This window comes from Paralichthys olivaceus, chromosome 8 (genome assembly GCF_024713975.1).
Source record: "Paralichthys olivaceus isolate ysfri-2021 chromosome 8, ASM2471397v2, whole genome shotgun sequence".
In the NCBI taxonomy this organism is placed as follows: domain Eukaryota; kingdom Metazoa; phylum Chordata; class Actinopteri; order Pleuronectiformes; family Paralichthyidae; genus Paralichthys; species Paralichthys olivaceus.
The window spans coordinates 8841676-8861540 of record NC_091100.1 but is presented as its reverse complement, the minus strand read 5'-3'; the positions used below and the strand labels follow the sequence as shown (position 1 = coordinate 8861540).

The following is a 19865-nucleotide window of genomic DNA, read 5'->3' as shown; positions in this document are numbered from 1 at the left end:
GGTGAGGGGTTAGGAAGCGGTTTGTCATGCATGTGTAGTGTGTGTATGTGTGTACAAGTACAGTAAATCACTGAGGCTTTTTCGTGTCTACACTCTGCCCCAAAAATATAAGAGTTCTCCTGTGAGCTCATGCATGGCTGTGTGTGTTTGCATTTCCCCCATGTTTAGTTTTATTTGAACAAGGAGAAAAATTGAAGGTACAAACCCACAGTGTGCCGCGTTGCTTATTTCGGGGAAACATAACAACTGGTATTTCCCACTCTTCAAAGAAAGCTGTATAATACTTGGTCTTGCTGCCTTCTGAGCTTGCTTTGTGGAGATCCCCACTGTGAATCCAGCTTAAATACTTTTCCATCCCGCAAACTCCTCGCTGAGTGCAGCGGCTGACTGAACCTTGAAGATGGCTCTAGAGTCTCAGCAAACTTTTCTCAAGAAAGATCATCAGGAGCTTTGGCTGCCACCATTAGACGTGTGTGCTCGTTTGTGTGTGTGAAGTCTCATCATGTGGAGCTTTGGCGTTATCTTTGGCCCTGCTGAGAGAGAGAGAGTGTGTGTGTGTGTGTGTGTGTGTGTGTGTGTGTGTGTGTGTGTGTGTGTGTGTCTCATGCGGGGGCAGTTGCAGTATAACCACTATTTTTAATTACCATATTAACTGGTTCAGGTGCTTCATCAGAAATTCAGGCAAAAATAAAGAAAAAGCCTTTACTGAGATGAAAACGTGTTGGTTTTGGTTTTTTAAAAAAGACAGTTGCATGTTAATTGTTACCAAATTGACAACATATTTCATGTTCAATGAAGTGCTGGCTAACTGCAAATTAAAAAGACATAAACCATGCGGCTGCACATTCAGCCTTTCCTGGCAGTGTGACTCACCACGACTCCTCTAAACTAAGTCTTTACTGGAACCCAGCAAAGCCAATCCTTCTGAAATCAGCACCTGTAGCGCGCTCGTGTGTGTGTACTTATATATTTTTGAGGACCATTTTAAGCATAGACCTTACGGAGTGAGGATATTTTTTGAAAGTGAGGACATTTTGGCCAGTCAAAGGCATGTTTAGAGGTTAAGACTTGCTTTTCGGGATATTTAGGATTAGAATTAGGTTAGGGTTAGGCATTTAGTTGTGATGTTTAAGGTTAGGGTAAGGGGCTAGGGAATAAATTATAAGTACAAACAGTGTGTGTGTGGCTTTGCCCTGATGTCCCAGTTCCAGAGCTGTGCAGGTATGTTTATACTGCAGCAGAATGGGCCTGCAGAAGGAGCAGCAGGTGGTCTCTGTCTCTTGTGACTATGGGTCTCGAGTGTTGACACTGATGCAGGAGGAGATGAGACCTGTTCAATGCTCCTCAACTCTCAAACTCTAAATCCTTACATTTAACTTATAAGTCTGAAGGAAAAACCTCAGTGTGATTGTGAGTTATTTACCAGTAACAATCGGCATACTTCACGTATGTATTTTTATTTTCTACAAATTTATACTTCAAGTCTTTTACTTTTTGCAGATACATATGCCTTTTCTGAAAGCAAAACTTGGTAGAGTGGTGCAGTATGGGTCAGGAAAAGACAGTGCAGACCTGGATCAGGGGCGAGCTCAAGGATTTGTTTTCCTCACTCTCTTTTATGTTGTGAGTGAAGGTGATTTTTGACATTTTCACCAATTTCTCAGGGAATAATTTATGGAGCTTGTCGAAAGAAATCAGGCATATTTATGGGACTGATATCTATCTGTGTGCAATATGAATTTAAGATTGACTGTTGGGACTCAGCAGTGGTATGAGCTCTACAGAGTGCCCTTCTAGTTTTCACTATATTCAGATTTTTCATCTGTTCATCATCTTCACACATCTTTCACATCTGTCTCCTCGTGACATTGGGCCTGCGCACAAACCTTGGAGCATATGAACACACAATACGCCTCTTATTAAACTTCTATTATATCCATCCGAGAGACATTGCCACATAACGCAAAACAGATCCAGTTCATGCTCGGCAATCAAAAACACTGAATCCATTTCATGATAGTTTATGATAGTTTAATTGAAAGAGAAAAATCAATTTTGAGATCCTGTAATATCACACAGGATGCAAAAGCTGGATGCCTCATCACTTCATTGCCTAAAGTCAATATTTCTTCCAAAATAGAAATCCATTCTCCCGCCCCCCCAGTTTCCTTTGATGTGTGGGTGTCTCGGACTTACATCAGACATCAGGGTCAAAGCCTGAAAAGGCAAGTCAATTTACAGACAGACATCAGAGGGAGAGGCTTCTCCTGCACAGGTAGGGCCAAGACAGCCGGGGCTGCGGCTCCTCAACCTCCTCATCTGTCAGATTTGAATGGAACAGACAGCTCGCACAGCTCGGCTAAAGCTGCTTCATTGTTGGCTTCGTTACACACATCGATTTACGAGCAGGAGCGCAAACAGTTCAGCTCAGAGTCGACTAAGGCGGTGTATGTCGGTACATCAAAGCCCAGAGAGAGCATGGTCCAGCGGCCAGTAAAATGCTTCATGGTATTCCCATGTGCCCTTATCGTCATGGCTCTTAAATGTCACTGCGTTCATTCAGACAGACCTGAGAGGGATGACGGGAAGCAAGAGCTCACTCAAGCAAGAGTAGCCGGTCTGGAGTGGCTGATTTCTACCTTGATGTAGCAGAGAGGCTACGTAGCACAAATCAAGCAAATCTTGTTTACACGCCTGTGGGTGTATTGGAATTTGAGTTTGACCAAAGTTAAGATTTAACTTTTTCGGTTTTGATCTGCATGAGGAGCATTCAAACCACTGTGAGTTAATATATTTATATATATATATATTACTTTGAACTGCACTGAAGTCAAATACAATATATGTCTTTGTATGAGTTGTCAGACATCAAATAAATGCAGGAGCTGGTAATAATACTTTTTTTTTTCAAAACAGCCTCAGAAGAATGTTTTAATCTGAACCCCAAAGAAATGGAGCCTGTTTCGTAGAATTAATTGCCTTACTGTTGAAATATGAAATGTGCATGAGCTAAATCGCTGAAATGTTTGGTGAGATTCAATATCGGTACATTGGGAAACTCAATTACACACCAGCAGTTAAACTTGCTGCATTTCTCACTGCAGCATTCATTCATATTTCCGCACCTTAAATGAGATTGTCTCTTATATTGAATACACTGTTTTATATTTTTATAATTTTTATATTGTATCCACACAGTCTCCATTCCTGGGGTGTAAAAGGGAAAAGTTATCTCGTAGTTGATATAAAACAAATGTGTATTAATAATTACAGTTGACCTAAAAACACTACTTTAATGCATTTTATTTCTATGTGTGAGCAGCAACATATCTACGAGCAATAAAGGCAGAACCTCAAAGCCATAAACAACTCTCCCCTCCGACATAATGATCTAGCACGCTCACATCAAATACAAACATGGATGAAAGACAGAGGCGAAGCACCTCCACCACAGCTCCTGTATGTGTCATTACATGCAGCAGAGTTCATTAAGCTGAGTATGTGAGGAGAGATGAAGGCCTCTGTATCGGGGGGATTTCCCCCTGCTCGCATACTGTCTGAACATGACTGCCAGTGTCTTTGAATACGGCACAAATGCATGGCTGAGGGCATATTTTCATCAGGCCTCAGATCCCAGATCCTGTCTTCTTTCCACACACACATGGAAGTTCCTTCTCTTCCCTAACTCGGTTTTTTTACTAGCATTCTAGTTAAACGGTACATACAGCGATTGAAATATGCCTTTGATAAGGATGAAGAATTGATTTATGGCCGTACTTTTATCATCGCTCACTCATAACCCGCTGCCCCCAAGCGCTTTATCCTGTGGAGAGGTTTTTTGGGGAGGAAACCACCTGCTTGGATTTACAACCCCCATGGATTGAAAGTTGTAGTCGGGACTGCGCTGTGTTAAATCCCTGACATTTACTCTAGGTTCAATCGCACATGCTGGGCTCTGGCCAGTCCAGACTTTAAACCTGATGGTCTAAATTATCAGTTTTACTTCAACAGATTTCTTGGCCTGTAGAAAAAACACTGCAAAGTAGGAAAATGGTAGGAATTAAAGATAATGTGTGATCCACAGTAAAGTGGCTAATGGTTGTGAACATTAGTATCAATATCCACAACCTGAAGACCACGGAGTCGGAGAATATCAAGTGTCACACAGATACTGTAAATCAGCAATGTGTTTTTACCGTCTCCGGACACACATGTAGCCGTCGAGTGAGGTCAGCTGGTTTGGCAATAAAAATGGATGTTTCAGAAATTACAGTCGACGCATACAGAGGAACTTCTCCAGTTTCATTCAAACAGTCGACTGTAAGTAACTGAATAAAACCAACATTTAGAAAAAGAGACAACTTCTATGTAGAGTTGAAAAACGTTGCTGTGAATTTAGTTTGAACATGTATTTGTCAACATATTGTGTGTTTTTATATAATTTCTGTCTCTTGTTATAAGGTTACGAGAGAAGCCTTTTATAGTGCATTATCTGAATATACTGTATGTCTATGTGTCTCCAAGTACTCATAGATGCAGAATAACTAGATAAATAATTGTTCTTTCTCTCTCCCCTCCACTGAGCTGGTTGGGTTTTCAATGCTGTTTGTCTCTTTGTCTGTCTGTCTATTAGGAGGAGTCCACAAAAACTATTTAACTGATTTTATGGAAACTTAGTGGAGAGGTGGGGAATGGGCCATGGAAGAACCCATTAATGTTTGTAGCGGATCCAGAAATTAACTCAAACATTATGAGATTTCTCAAGAAATGCTGTAGAGACCTTTATGGTAAAAAAAGAAATCTGGCATATTTAGAGGACTGATATCTAAGAGTGTGCAACTTTGGTGCAGCTTGATTGAATTTAAGGTGACTGTTGGGCTTTGGCAGAGGTATCTGCCCGACTTCTGTTTTTTTAATAACTTTTTTTTACAGATACAGCAGATAGGAAATATGGGGAGAAAGATGGGGTGTGACAACATTGGCTTAAACTGGAGACATTGCGTATATAATCCGCATCTACAATTTCAACATTGCAAAATGATTGTTATTATAGCTGTTATGATGACTAATGTTGTTATTGATTCAATGTATTGCCTATTCTATAAATATGTATTATTCTCTTTGACCTCATATGCACTAATGAATCATGTAATATATAAACAAAATGGCTTAAGCTTTGTCTTTTTGTCGCCATTAGGTCAACAGTTGTTTGTAACACTGAGCTACAGATGGGACTTCCTCCAGTGAAACACTGGCAGCAACCCTGACAGGGGCTTCCGATACACTGGGATCTGCATTGGAAATGCAGTTCGTCTCCTAGGGCTACAGGCTCTCCTTCATTGTTTCACGGCTATTTTGACACCCACTCACCAGAATGGAGGCATATACCGCAATGAACCCTGGGATCTGTGATGCTGCCACTGATAGGCGCAGCAGTGCCACAGATTCCATTAAGCTCCAAATTAAAGCAGGCACATCAAAGGGCCTGTGAGGAGGCAGCATGGAGATGTGACAGGGAGAGAGGGAACAAAAAATGAGTGAGGGGAGAATAAAGGAGGGGGAAAAAAAGCCTCATTTACGCAATACCCGAACGTGACAGTGCCTAATCCAAATCAATATCTGTGAGTGGTAGGGTGTTGTTACAATGCTAGTGTGGAACATATTAGCTGAAGATGAAAGCATCAAAGTGGTTAGCGAGATGAAATTATGTCTTTTAAAGCACTAGTAATAATTGGAAAAATATGAGAAGAGCTGGAATACATTTTTGCGTACATGACCACATGAGAAGTGGAAGCAGTAGCTTTTTTTAGCCCAAGAGAGATTCTGCAACCAAACGTTCCCTGATACCTGACTGACAGCTCCAAGATGACAGTTTTCCCACTTTACCATCCAACACAAACACAAACAGACATTATGTGTTTTTAACAGCAGACTTAAACATTTATACAAACTGTGGCTACGTCCAATACATTTACTCTGCATGTTATCCATCTCAGCAGCCCTGAGATTTTTTTTCACTTGATATCTGAGAGGCTTTATCTGTGTCCTCTATGCAGAGGGTAGCAAAACCACTGGGATCATGTTGTCTCTCCAGATAATCTCTATTTATTTTTCTGTCCAGGGTGGAAAATTTGCAACGAATCCCTCGGGTTTCTGTAAGTGTTTTATCACTTGAAGATTCTCCTGGAGATGTGTCTTACTGATTGAGTGGAATGGGAAGGACTTTACGTGATACCCCTCGCATAATTCGCAAGGCCTTTCCAGGTGATGCTGCTACTCAGGGAGTGTCGGTGTGCTCTCTACAAGTGTCGCCGTATGGTGGTTAGCGGCAGGAGAAGGGCAAAGAGGGGTACGGGGGGGAGTTGGAGAAGGAGGGTGGGAGTGTGTTTTTGTGGGCCTACAGCAGTCTGCCTGATTGCATCGCCACACAAGCGTGCCTTCAAAGCCTTCCCCTCCCCACCGCCCAGTTTGACCAGATAAGGGCCCCCTCATGCTGTGGTTCAGCTAGGGGACAGGAAGACACACCGAGGGGTCAACGGTAGTGCCACTTGCTCCTCTTGTACAACAAATATTGTAAATATACATCAACAAACTGCTTCACATTTCCTGTCCAGCATATGGACCAACTCCTCAGACTGAAGCTTTGATCACTCTATAGGCTTTATATTGAGGAATATACTATGTAATACATCCGGGATGTTTATTTGTCTGCTCATACAAGTTTCACGAGAAACGATGTTGATTGAATCAATATGTTTATGCCCTTGTTTGGAGCCGCAGACAAACAATGGAGTGTTCTGGTGCAGCAGAGAAGGTAGGCCGCTGCTGCCAGCCGGCTGCCTGATGTATGGAGTGTTAACGATCTGCATTAAGGCCACACTGATGTAGGTCAGATCCCTGTGACATCACATTCCTGTGTGTCGCTAACTGCGAGTGCGGCGACAGTGATTGACAGCGGGCACAACACACATAAGACGTCTCATTCTTGGAGGGAAGGGCACATTGGAATGCAATTTAATCTGCGACTTAACAATTCTAAAAATGGAGGATGGCGTATCATTGCCTTGCAGCATTTTTTGGATAAGCATGCCAACCCCAACCCTACACCACCACAACACAGACACACACACACATTCCCATAGTTTCTGACTGGTTCCACAACCTCACATCAAGCAGTGTCAGCAGCTTTCACAAAGGCTGTATCATGTTTCTTACAGGCAGCCAGGCCAGTGCCTCCAGGTTTACTTGCTCACTAATGCGGCTTCTGCTCAAGCTTTTCATCTTTTTTCCCTCTTCTTATACTCTTGATATGTCTGTTTACCTGCTACTCTCCCCTGCTTTCTTTGTAAGCAGGACGGAGACTCTCAGTAATCGTTATCAAGCCAATCAGGAGATAATGACTATCATCCAGCCTAATGTTTAATTAAGTAGTTTCCAGGACGTTCCAACAGCACACCTCTCCCCTGACGTTAACTGAAATAGGTGCTTTCCACTTTTCGGTAGGTAAGACCTGAGGGAGTTTGCCTCACAACAGCCGGGGCCCCCCAGAATCAGTAATCATACTAAAAAACTCCAATTACATCTGTGGTTCCAAGCATTTGATGAATGAACGGTTTTCTTGCCAGGACAACAAAGGAGGTAGCTGGATACAGTCACCACGCTGGGTAATAAAACCGGGGAATATCAAAGTGTTTAGTCAGTTTAAAGACAAGCATGAACTCCAGAGTATGAGCTGTTCCCCAAGCATGAATCTCAGCAGTGAGTGAAACTGTCATGTGGGACTCTGTCAAAGAGCCAAAGAAAACAGAATCAGCTTTCCATAAAGGAGAGAAGTTACACAATAGAGCCTGTAATACCTGGTCAAACAAACCTATGATTGATGCGTTTCAGACAATGAAACAGTTCAAGAGTGAAAAGGATCATGGGACTATAAGCCAGTAGTTTTTAGATATTTTTTTTGGGAGAGGCCTAGTAGTGGTAAGTACTTCAGCTACAATTGTGTTTTGTTTGGAAAACCCTGCTTTATATTACAACTAATGGGAAACAAATTGCCCGAGCATGTAGCCCCCTCAAACTGAGAGATCCCCTAATCTAAGTCCACAACCAAAAGAGACAGACAGATAGCTTCAAACCTCATACGTTCTTCTGTTTGGTTTGGTGGGGAGAGATAATGACAAGGCAGATCGAGAGTGTTGGGCCCGTCCCCTGGCATGGGAACCCCCCGAAAAATGAAAAACCCACATTATAATCCATGACACCACATGGAGATGAGATGAAGAAACACAAGAGAGCGCCAAACATATGGCTGCGAGAGGGAGACAGAGAGAAGTGGAGAAAGAAATCCAGAAAGAAAAGACGGCGAGACCACATACAGGCCAAGTAGAACAATGGGGCTCTTTCATTGGGGGTTCAATGATGAAGGGAAAATGAGAGGGAAGAGGATAGATGAGGGTGAAGTGTCAGTGTGGCTTCCACGTACAGTGTGACGTACCGGAATACGACTGAATCAATGTCAGACATGTTGCTGCAGTCTTGCAAAATCAAATCAAATGCAAATCTTTGGATGTGGTGAACATATGGAGGCAATAGCGCACAATGTGCAGGATTAATGACAAAATTACACGTCTCTATGAACGCGTACGCCTTTGTATGTGTGCACATGTGTCCGTGGTTCACATACGAGATATGTAAGTGCATGCAGAGGGAGTGCGTGCGTGTGCGTATGGTGAAAGGGTGGGGCATCGAACAGAGGCCCCTCTAGCCCAGACTTGAAAAGGCATTCTTTCATCACTGCTAATCTCCCAAACATAAACATGAGCATCCACACAGTCTCTCTCTCAGGGCCAAAGGGGTGACCCTCCCATGACTGGAGATGAGGGACTGCACGAGTGCAGGACTGTGCGTGCTCTGTGCCGTCCCACTGTTTGTGTTAGGAAGAGAGTCAGTAACTACTATCAATCAACATATCAGTTTTATAACAGTTGTTTGTGAAGATTTTTTTTGTAGTTGTGGGAGAATGAGTGTTTGTCTGCTTATGATTACGAAGGATGTGTGTGTTCCTGTGCTGCTGGGTAAATCAGCCTCCGAACTCAGGGCGCGACTTGACATGGGAGACAGTTTCATCCGCAATAACCAACAATTAGTCATTTTTCCACGATAAACGTGTAAACCATAATTGCGTGCAGTTTCTACAGGAGAAATGATGTCATGAGAACATACCTCAGATATGAGAACAAAGAGTCATTTGAGACGTGTGACAATCAAGTAACCTTACGTGGAGAAACAAATCGGGCAGGAATGAAGAAGGAAACAGAATCACCTGGGAATGGCTGTCAGGTTTTCAGGGGAGTTGTGTAGGCAAAGATATGAACTAGCACAAGGTGGCACTGGGTGTGCTCTTCTATAATATGGACACTTATTTCTCATCCCTGTATGGCTGGCGTGAAATAAGCTCAGCTCACATGACACACACACGCCTGCGTACACACTTACATCCGCGCTTGTACAGTACACTGCCCCATCCCCTGCGTACAAGCCAAAGCTGTTTTTGCAAAGCATTTAAAAGATAAGGCCAGTGATTTAATGCAGACGTACTGCCATAATCCAGTTTCCTCACCACCACCTCCCTCTTGAATCTCACCCCCTCCTCTCTCTCAGCTCTCCCTAACAGTTTCTCTGCACTTCAGCTGCGTATCTGTGACAGATTAGGGCAGATCACCGAGGATTACCCCCACCAGACGCAGCCTCTACACGCTGACCATAGACACCCCCCGAATGCAGATAGAAAAAAGAGAGGAGGATGGGTTTAAATTTTATAGTGAATACCTAAATTTATTAATCATGTTTTGAGAAGTGTTTCTCTGTATGTGCCAGTAGAAAGGTTACAATCATAATTTCCTTATTCACATGCACTCTTCACATCCTGAGGGGTTTGTGTGTTGCTGGGAGGATGCATGATGCCCCGGTACCTGTCTCTCCTTTGGGATGCTGCTGCAGAGTGAATATAGGTCAGACCTCGTTTTTTTTGTTTTTATTTGCCTTTGATTGCCAGATAAAAAGGTGTCTACAGTCCCCGTTAGTTGCTAATGATCACACCTTACGAAGAACACGAGAAACGCTCAGTACCCAAAGCCAAGTATCTGACAGAGAAATCATTATTTTATTTTCTTTGTTCCCGACTGAACAACTTCATTTTCTGAGCAGCGCGTATATATAGACATCCTCCAGTGGTCTGTGTTGGTACTGCACACTGGGAGGGGGGAAGTGGGGGGTAAGCATCCAGTGATATTTGATGAGAGCAGGAGATTAAATTAATCTGATATCTTACCACTCTTAAATGCTTTTGGGCATTTTGAGGGCAACCTATACATATGAAACGCATCTGAAATGAGGGAAAATTTCTGCCTTACTTTCGGGAGTTGATAGTTATGACAGTCCACAGAGAATATTTCACTCATTTACATTAAAAGAACTACTACTACTACTTGAACAAATAAGCACCACCCTTTATCCTTCTTTATATAACTGCAGCACTTGACAGCAGTGATCTTGTTTATAATCAATAATATATGGGTTTAATTATACAGTATACGTAATATATATGTATATTAAATACAGCTCAGTTTTTATATGATGAAGTTTTTAATCATATTCTTGTGCAGAGACTTCATTCATCCTCAAAATAACTTCTCAATACCATACCTGAAATTTCACAGTGTTATTCAATGTTGATATGAATCTGATGTAAAACAACTAATTTCAAAAATGCTTAAAATGCTAAATTGAAAATCTGTGCTTGTATGACTCAGAACAAAAAGATGTGTGCATGTGTGTATGAGTAAATGATGGAGCAGGTGTGTGTGAGACAGGCGGAGGGGGGTCTAAGACCCCACCTGGACTCAGAACAAGCGGGGGGGACTGACTGGGGACGCGGACACTACACAACACACACTACAAAGGGCTGGCGGGGGCGAGGTGCGCTAACGCCATAACACAGCTAAAGTCCCATTGTTCTATTCCCGTTTCATCTCTCCTCCTTCTCTCCAAATATTTGGAGGAACACTCTGAATAACATACTGGTACTGAGAATATTGCGCTCTGTATATTGTTGAAAGGAACTCAGGCAGTCTGAGTTTTTCACTCTTCAAAGACGCTTACTTTGTTTTGTTTGGGTTTTGTTTGCTCCTGTATTTGAATTGTGTACCGTGATTTCGTGGATATATCTCATTGTTCCAGATTTGAGATTGTTGGACAGAGGAGCACCCACTGGCTCATTTATTTTCATTGCATCATGTGACTCATTGTAATTGCAACACACTGAAAAAAGCAGGCTGAAATTATACAAAAAATAACAACTGGCTCCTGTTTCCCACTGCCACTGCTGGGGAGCTGTTTGTGGGAGAAGTTTCATTCTCCTTCATCATTAGAGTTTCAATAAGACTGTTCCTACAGAGGCTTCCAGGGTGCACATTTCTATACCGGAGCCAATGGGAAGTCAATGATTAAAAATACAAGACCAAAGCTTTGCATCAGAGTTCAAAAAAACAGAGCTGAAAGTGTTGAGCTGAGCTATTAATCATGTGATCAATGGGGGGATGAGCATGAGGCTCCATGATGCAGGGTGACAGCATCATCTTATAGGGTTGTTTGATGGCCCTTTCCTGGGGACCCCAACACTGATTGGGCCCTGAGGGTGCCCTGCGGCGCTGCCCCGTCACCAGGGCCTGACTGACAGCTCTAATGAAGCCTGCCATCGTCGGGCAGGGGACCGCTCCAGAGCAGGCCCCGAACTTCAATCGGCCTCTGTGACGTCCAAAGAGTTTTGATTTCTCAGCAGTGGTGAGGGGGTAAAAAGGAGACCCCTATGGGAGACAGGCAAAGCCGGCCTGCCTTTGAATATTTCTCCGTTTACCGCATGTCAGTTCTCAGTGTTGGAGATGCACAGAAGAGAAACATAGGGGGGCGGCTGTGGTGAATTTTTCATAGGTGGAAAGATAAAAAAGGGAGAAGGAGAAGGGGCCCTCAGTTCCATTGGATTATTTCCGTAGCTGTCATTGTGCAAGTTTACTATTCCAAATAGTCTTTCAAGCTAAGTTTGCTGTTTTCATTGTGCGTTTTACTTGATAAGAGAAAAACATGTCAGGTAACTTTGGTTTTCTTCATACTTTAGTTAGGATGGATGGAGCAGTTGAAGCTATCACTGCTCTCTCCATCTTTCTCTCTACTACACACATCCCTTCTCCACGCGATAGAGGGATAGTGAAGAGCAGCGAAACCTCAGAAGACTCATTCTCACTTTGTTCTATTATTCACCATCTCTGGCTTCAGAACTCTCTAGGATCTCCATGGGGTTACTCCATCCTGATGGAAAGACTCCTGTGCTGCTGAGAGCCTGTTTACTCCCTGCCCCGGCCCCGTGGTCCACTGGAGTATACAACCAGTCCCTTCACTCCCATGCTCACATCAGAGCCATCAAAAATAAATCAAAAACAGAGTGGTACAAGCCATTTGTTAATCTCATGTTCGCTGGCACTTTTTTGAAACCAACTCGCTGAATCAAAAAGCGTCATCTCAGGGATTGGCAGACCCCCTTCAGTCCTCGCAGCAATGATGACACCCTGGCAACGAAAACAATTTATTCGGCCGTATGCTCTCTTCCTTTTGTTCTTTTCAGTCAGCATGAATCTTTACATCTTCGACCAATATGATACAATATGATCTGCTCTCAGAATGCTCATTTGTACCAGCATAAATAGTTATTTGAAAGATAAAAGCAAACATGTTTGTTTTTTGTTTGTGTTTTTTCCGCTACTCAACTCCCCCAAGGCATTTATGAGCACTTTGGTAATAAGGACCAGAGAAGGATTTAACTGAAGAAGAGGAGCAGAGGATGCTTTGATGTACTCTTAGATTAAGTGAAGTCTACAACGATGTCTACAAAAATACATGCAGTGTGTACACTGAGCTCGGGTAGACAGATTCCTCTCTGCTGGCCCTTCCTCTCTGGTCCCAAACCACCACAGCATGAAAGACAAGTCTGTATATGCTCTGTGGTAGCAAGAGACTTGTATGGACTTTGTCGACAACTTCAGATGAGCCATTCCCCAAAGAAACACAAACTGGGGAGATTTTTTTTTTCTCATTTCACAAACTTGTTTTTTTCTCCCCAACCCAGAAAAATTCTCCCTAAAAAAAAATCAAAACTTTTAAAAGACTGGGTTCAGAGTTAATTTGATTTTCTTGATATATTGCTCTGCTTAAAAGAGATTTAGCAACTAGATGAAGCTCAGAAGATGAGAGTTGCCGAAGCGCCTCCACGCACTGCCTACATTTGAATCAGAGGACGAGGGGGGAACAAATTGACAGAAAAAATGATTTTGTAAAGTTGTTATGAAACAGTCAGCACTTTTGATTTTTTTCATTTTAAGTTTAATTTTAAACATTGGCTACAGCTTGAAGAACTATTCAGCTGGAGCCAAGAACAATTTTACCTATTTTATATATTCTGATCACTTGTGAGTAGTTGGTAAGCAGGAAGCATAACCAGCCGGCCAGTGGGTTTTGGACCAGGATGTGTGCGTCTCAATAATAATATACAGAAAAGCAGCAAGGAGGCTTCTTCTTAAGAAAACATTCTTTAGCACAGTGTGACTGCTGCAATACCCTCTATGCTGTGCTATTTGTATTTGTTTATGGTGTTAATGAAAGGTTCCATGAATAATTTAACATAAACAAAGCATGTCATTTCAAATTAGCAGCAGCTCTGCAAACACATGAAGCAGCGCCACTGTGTGCCTCATAGAGTCTGCTGATCTGATACTGACCTCTACTGGACTGATCTGCTGCTAAGATTATTACCAAACCAAATCCAAAACTCATGCATTGGAAATACTACCACAGAACTCATTATACTTTTAGCCATAATAAATCTACTTTGTATTTGAGTTTATGTCTATTTTAAATTTCACATGTAAACAGGCCCACTAGCATCTTTAATTTCCTTTTGAGGCCAACGCAGAATTTTGAGAGTTTTAAAAAAAGTGATGATACGGTATCTAATTTTTTTACATAAAACCATAACTCAAATAGACATTTTTGTTAGTAAATTTGTTTTTCAAAGAATCGTGTTAATTGTATTTACAGAGGGGGATATCTTACAGTTGCAAAAAAGTTTTAATGTAATGTATTTCCAGTGATGGATAAATTTACTGCTCCTATAATATATCTGAAACATATAAACTCGCATTTCTGTTGCCGTTTCTTGTTACTTATCGGGTTTTATATAAATGCATAAGAATAACATCCAAATTTGTGAATAACTATACTTTTATATCAAATTTTCATTCACTTCTGTCTCCACAAGGTCTTTACGCACAGTTCTATGCTATATGCTTTCCAATAGTGCTGCAACTAATTATTATTTGAATTATAAATCAAAATGCTGATTCTATTCTTTATTAAAATATTTTGCAATGTGTCTCGTGAAAAAGAGTGATATAAATGTCCATCACATTTTCATAGAGCCAAATGTGTCGTCTTCTTATGAAATATTATTTTCTATAGGCAAAATTACATACCAAAGGATTTTTCCATCTGTAACGGTATAAAAGAAAAGAAACAACTCTTCACAACAGAGATTCTGGAGTAAGTAAATATGTGGTGTATCTAATTCAATAACAGTTGCTGAATACTTGACTGAAACAATCAATTTATCAACTCATTGTTACAGATATACTTTTCAGTAAATTCTAATTGATCACAATCAAAAATTATATTCATATATGGACTGTGTTGAACACTCCCCCCTCTTGTAATTTAGATATAAATCATGCAAAGAGTGTGAATGGAGGTGAATGTAACCTGAGTGAGAATTTACCTCTAATTATAATGAGATTTATTGATTCTCTTGCTCTCAGAAACAAAACTGTGATGTCCAACTGCCCCTGAGCTCCTTCAGTATGGACAACAAAACAAACACTTTCCCTGTTTTTGATCCAGTACAAGTCGAGGAAGGCCCACTTCCCACTTCATCTCTACTTTTCCAACCTCCCCCCTTCCCTTCTCCTTTCTTCTACCTCCTCAGTCTCACACACCCACCAGCGCTGCCATCCCATTCGGCTCAATTAACACTGCGGGTCCAAGGGTGTGAATTATTTAACGATGAATTATTAATAAATAATAACAAAGGGGCTCGGGGGAGATGCGGCCCGGTCAATTAGGAGAGAAGGGAAAAGTGAAGACGAGCAGCAGGGGGTTGGAGGCAGGGGATCTGCAGTTGATCTGATCTGCGCCTCATCATTATCGCCGCCCGTCAGACACAATTACCTCGACTGCGTGCTCCCTAGCACTTCAAACAACAGCCCGTCCCTCTGACTCTGACAGTCCTCCACTTACCTCTGCAAAGCCACACACACACGCAAGAGTACTAGATTTGAATCATATATTGTAACGGCCATGAAAAATACTCTCTTACAACTGACATGTGTCTGAATAAAATCTTCTATGATGCTTTAAAGAGCAGCTCAGCCTCATAGCTTCTACTATCATGGATCAGTAGATACAGTGCCCATACAAAGTGTTTTTCTCTGTCTTGAATTCTCACTGAACCAAAGAGGATTTGATTGACTAAGACATCCCGCCACTAACACAGCTCTTTACTGTCAGTTGTTTCATGTTAATGAGATGTCCTTGATTGTTACTGTTGCCATTGTCTAATGATGTGTACTGTTTGCTAGGTTTTGTTCTGTTGTTTGTTTCATGGGATGTGATTTGTAGGGGTAAATGTGAATATTTGCATTTCTGTAAAACTGAGTATCCCCAATACTATTCCCCTGCACTAACTAACTAACTAACTAACAGAAAAAAAATAAAATTTGCTGTCAAAATTTAACAAGATCTATCCAAAGTCCTCTAATACATGATATAAAATACAGAATACTTGTGTTCTCCACCTTTAATAGGAGGCACTTAAATCATGGATAGTGCAGCCACTTGGTTTTAGAGGTCACATAATTAGTTAAGTGGAAATCACCAGTGCCTAGCTGGGTTTCAATTTACTGCAGTGCATGTAAGTGAGGCTGAGGAGGTGCAGCAGGTCGTCCACTGTTGGTGGTTTGATCCCCGGCACCTCCAGCTGCCTTCCTAAGTGTCCTTGGGAAACAAACTGAACCTTAAATTTCCCCTGACGCCTGTGCTGACAGTGTATGAATGGTGTTTGTGAGGTAAATGAGTGAATACAGCTTTGAGTTGTCAATAACACTGGAAATCGCTGTATAAATACAGTCCATTTACCATTTGCGTAAAAAAGGAATACGACACGAAACATTTCTTTTTACAAACAGGCATCTGGTAAGGCAACTTTGAATACACACCCCACTGCTGGTACTACTCTCTAAATGAAAGATTACTCCTGCAGCTTTGTGATTCTTTCTCTCTGTGTTTCTTCTGTCTAATTAACTCAAATGGATTTGAGTTGTCATGGTTCATCTATATTTTGTGCAGGCCTTTGATATTCAGTCTGCAGATATCAAAATTTCAGGGTTAACTAAGCCTGAGTGCCTCTGTGTGTAGGGCAGTCTCTCGACACAGCACATTGGATTTAATGTGATATTCAGACAGAACTACAGGAAACTTATAGCTATCCCCTTTTTTTTTAAATAGTAGCAATAAAGTGTAAATTACATTCTCTTGAATATATATATATTTATATATACATATATGCATATATCTATATCGTCATTTCTACATCTTATGTAATTAAACTCTGAGCCTGCTCCTGATGATGCAAACTATATTTCAACAGAGCAGTTTGGATGTGACCTCAACAAAACGTGTGTTACACAGACATTCAGTTAGCCATTGTTACATCATTCTTATCTACTGTACTGCTTAGCTTGAACATATTCAGAGTATGTGCGTGTTTCATACCACAAGATGGAGCCAATATCCAGACGGTGCCTGATAGAACAAACTACAGCCCTGCATTTTAGTGCTTTTAGTGATTTTGTAGTAATAATCCAAGACCTCCAGGGGGCAGCCTAATCCCAAATTCATGATGGTTCATGAGGGCAACCTCTAAAACAACTGGTTTACTAACTTGACAGTAAATCTAGGACTCTTGAGATAAAATTATAAAAAACTCACTGATCAAGACTCAGTCAGCTGTTTTCTCTTTTGATCCCAGCGTCAATGTAGGTAAGTAGGTTGTCAAAATCCATATTACTGCTGCAATACAGTGGAATAAATAATATACCGGGAACTCCAGAAGTAACAAAAAATACATATGTAGTACAGGGGTGGCCAAACTAGGGTGAAAAGGGTGGTCCCAAGATGATTTACAGAAAGTAGATACAGGTTAAAAACAATTAAAGTACAATATTGTAGCCATAACGCTACAAGAATGTTTTCAAGTAGTTAAATTTAAAATGAAACCATGAGAATAAAGAAAATGTCATCAGTCATCCAATTTTCTTTGTCCCCACATGATGCCTGTGGTGATGATGATAGATTAGCAACAGCATCAGTTGCAGCACTTCAATTTACAGCACCACAGAAAATATTACATCAACTCCAGGGGTAATGAGGGTCGCGAGTCTCTGGCACAGTTATATTAGAGGTGAGGGGTTGATCATGAAGTATGAAGGTGTATATTCTATATCTTAATTATTTAAAGTAAGTTGGGTAAAATATGTGATGCTAAAAGTTCTGTATACGTCGATCTCTACAGCAATTTATATAAGTTTTGTCCCCACAATATAGAATGACTCCACACATAAATTTACTGTTCCAAAATTAACCGTCAAACCAATCTCTGCACAAGCAGCTTTTAGTATTAAATTGCAGCTTCTCTCAATGGCCTTAAGCACAGTAGCCAACTCATTGGAAAAAGAAGCTTGGCACATTTCCCATAAATGAATTCATTCAGCAGGAAAGCTGATGCAGTCTTGTGGCTAGTATGAGAGGATAAATCTAAAACTGAGCTGAAATAGGAACAGTAACTGGGCAGAGGATTTTGTCGTTAATTTCATTAGTGTCTCTATAAAGCCAAGCTGGCAAGTGATGGCTAACGACCTTAATAAGAATATACGGTTGTTTAGCCATTCGCCATGGTTTCTGTGTGCACCGTTGATGTAACATTTTCTTTCTACAGTTTCTCTGTAAGATGTTGGACAAATATGAATTGAAAAAATAATAGATGGGGGGAAAAATCTCCTTACCGAGCACATATTGATCACATCCAGCTGCTCTGTCATCCCACCACGTCTTCTCTATGGGAGTATTGATGACTTCCCCAAATCTTGCAGGATTCATTGCACTATAGTCTGTAGAGTAAAGGAGGTCAGACTAATTTTTAAAAATGCTTTCACGAAATAGCCTGACTCCTATTTCTTTAACAGGCAACAGTAGAATTAGACTTAAAAGATGAGGGAGACAAGTAATATCTCACGTTGCACCTGTCAAGGCTCGTTTTGTTACAAACGTAAACAGATTGCAGTTTTTGCAGTTTAGCTACACAACTGTTCTGCAAAGTAGGCACAATGATGTTTGTAGAGTGAGGCATGTTTTTCAAAGAGCAGTTTGGTAAAAAGACAATCAGACATAATGTTAACTGCTCTACTAAAGTTTTATTTTATTAACTAAACTCATCTTAACAAGCTCATAGTTAATCAATAATATCTCTCAAATATTAATGAACAACCTGCAGTGACCAGAATTAGTGGTATCTGGAATGTAGATTTCCACATTGACATTTTGAATGGACGTACTTTAGAATGAGTGCCAAGAGCAACTGACTTCTTTATTGACACACACAGCTGAGGGTTCATTGATTAGTTTGGAGACAAGAAACTAATGAGGCCATATTCATCAATCAGGGAAGTATTGGATTAAAACCTCAAGTCATCAATAAGACTGGTTTAAAGTAATGACACATACATGGCTGCTATATGCCAATAAATGTAAAGCATGTGTATTTTAATTAAAACTAATGGAATGTGAATATCAGATTCTTTTTTTCCACTGTCATATTAAATCTTGAATTACCCAGACATATGAATAGACACAGGAAACATGGAAACATAACTGAACGGGTAATTAAAAAGTTGATATCCATGTGTTAATAAAGTGTAATTTACTTTGAATTAGAGAAATTCCTGTAAACCTGCAATAACTGCCACTTGGGGGCAGCAGAAGCAAGTTGAGACCATAATAGACATACAGGCAATGAGCACTTTATCAGGAACCTCTGTACTCCTGCTTAGAAGCAGCGCCATGCCTATGGTTATTAATTTACCAGTTTCTACTTTCACTATGATAAAGCGCCATGTCACAAAGGAAAAGTTGGCTCAAGCTGATTCTACAAACAATGAGTTTGCTGTACTTCAATTGCCTCCCCAGTCATTATTATGACTTTATTATATATATTATATCGTGTTTCTGATAAAGTGCTTACGGAGTGCCATCATGTTTTATGTCAATATGGTCAAATTGTTTGGAAATATTTTCTATGTTCACATCCAATGTTTACAAAGCAACATTAGGTTACAATTGGAATCATGTTTCAGGCCACCTGGCAAAGACACTGGTCTCCACCAACTGAGGAAAACATGTCTCTGTAGTGGTAAAGCCTCCATTATGTTGACTGTTGTGGTATTTACAAACACAGACCTCAGAATTTTGTGAAAGGTCAGCGTTCATTAGTTGTGATGTGTTTGTTGGTGTTTCCATGGCAGAGAACTTTTTGTTTGATATATATTGTAGTTTTAGTCATATAATACCTAGCTGCTAACTTAGTAAATTGTTAGCATATGTGGTTTCTAAACGGACAGTAATGTTTATATAAGTATCCATGTTGCTGTTGCCTAGCA

The 19865-nt window shown here is 40.9% G+C and overlaps 1 long non-coding RNA gene across 1 annotated transcript in view; it reads right to left on the bottom strand.

Moving 5' to 3' along the window:
- The window catches only part of LOC138411311 (uncharacterized), a 41611-nt gene that overhangs the window by 20664 nt on the left and 1082 nt on the right, over positions 1–19865 (bottom strand). The window contains exon 2 of the long non-coding RNA XR_011243953.1: positions 18216–18320. This is a non-coding gene — a long non-coding RNA (uncharacterized lncRNA). The remainder of the gene's footprint in view (positions 1–18215; positions 18321–19865) is intronic.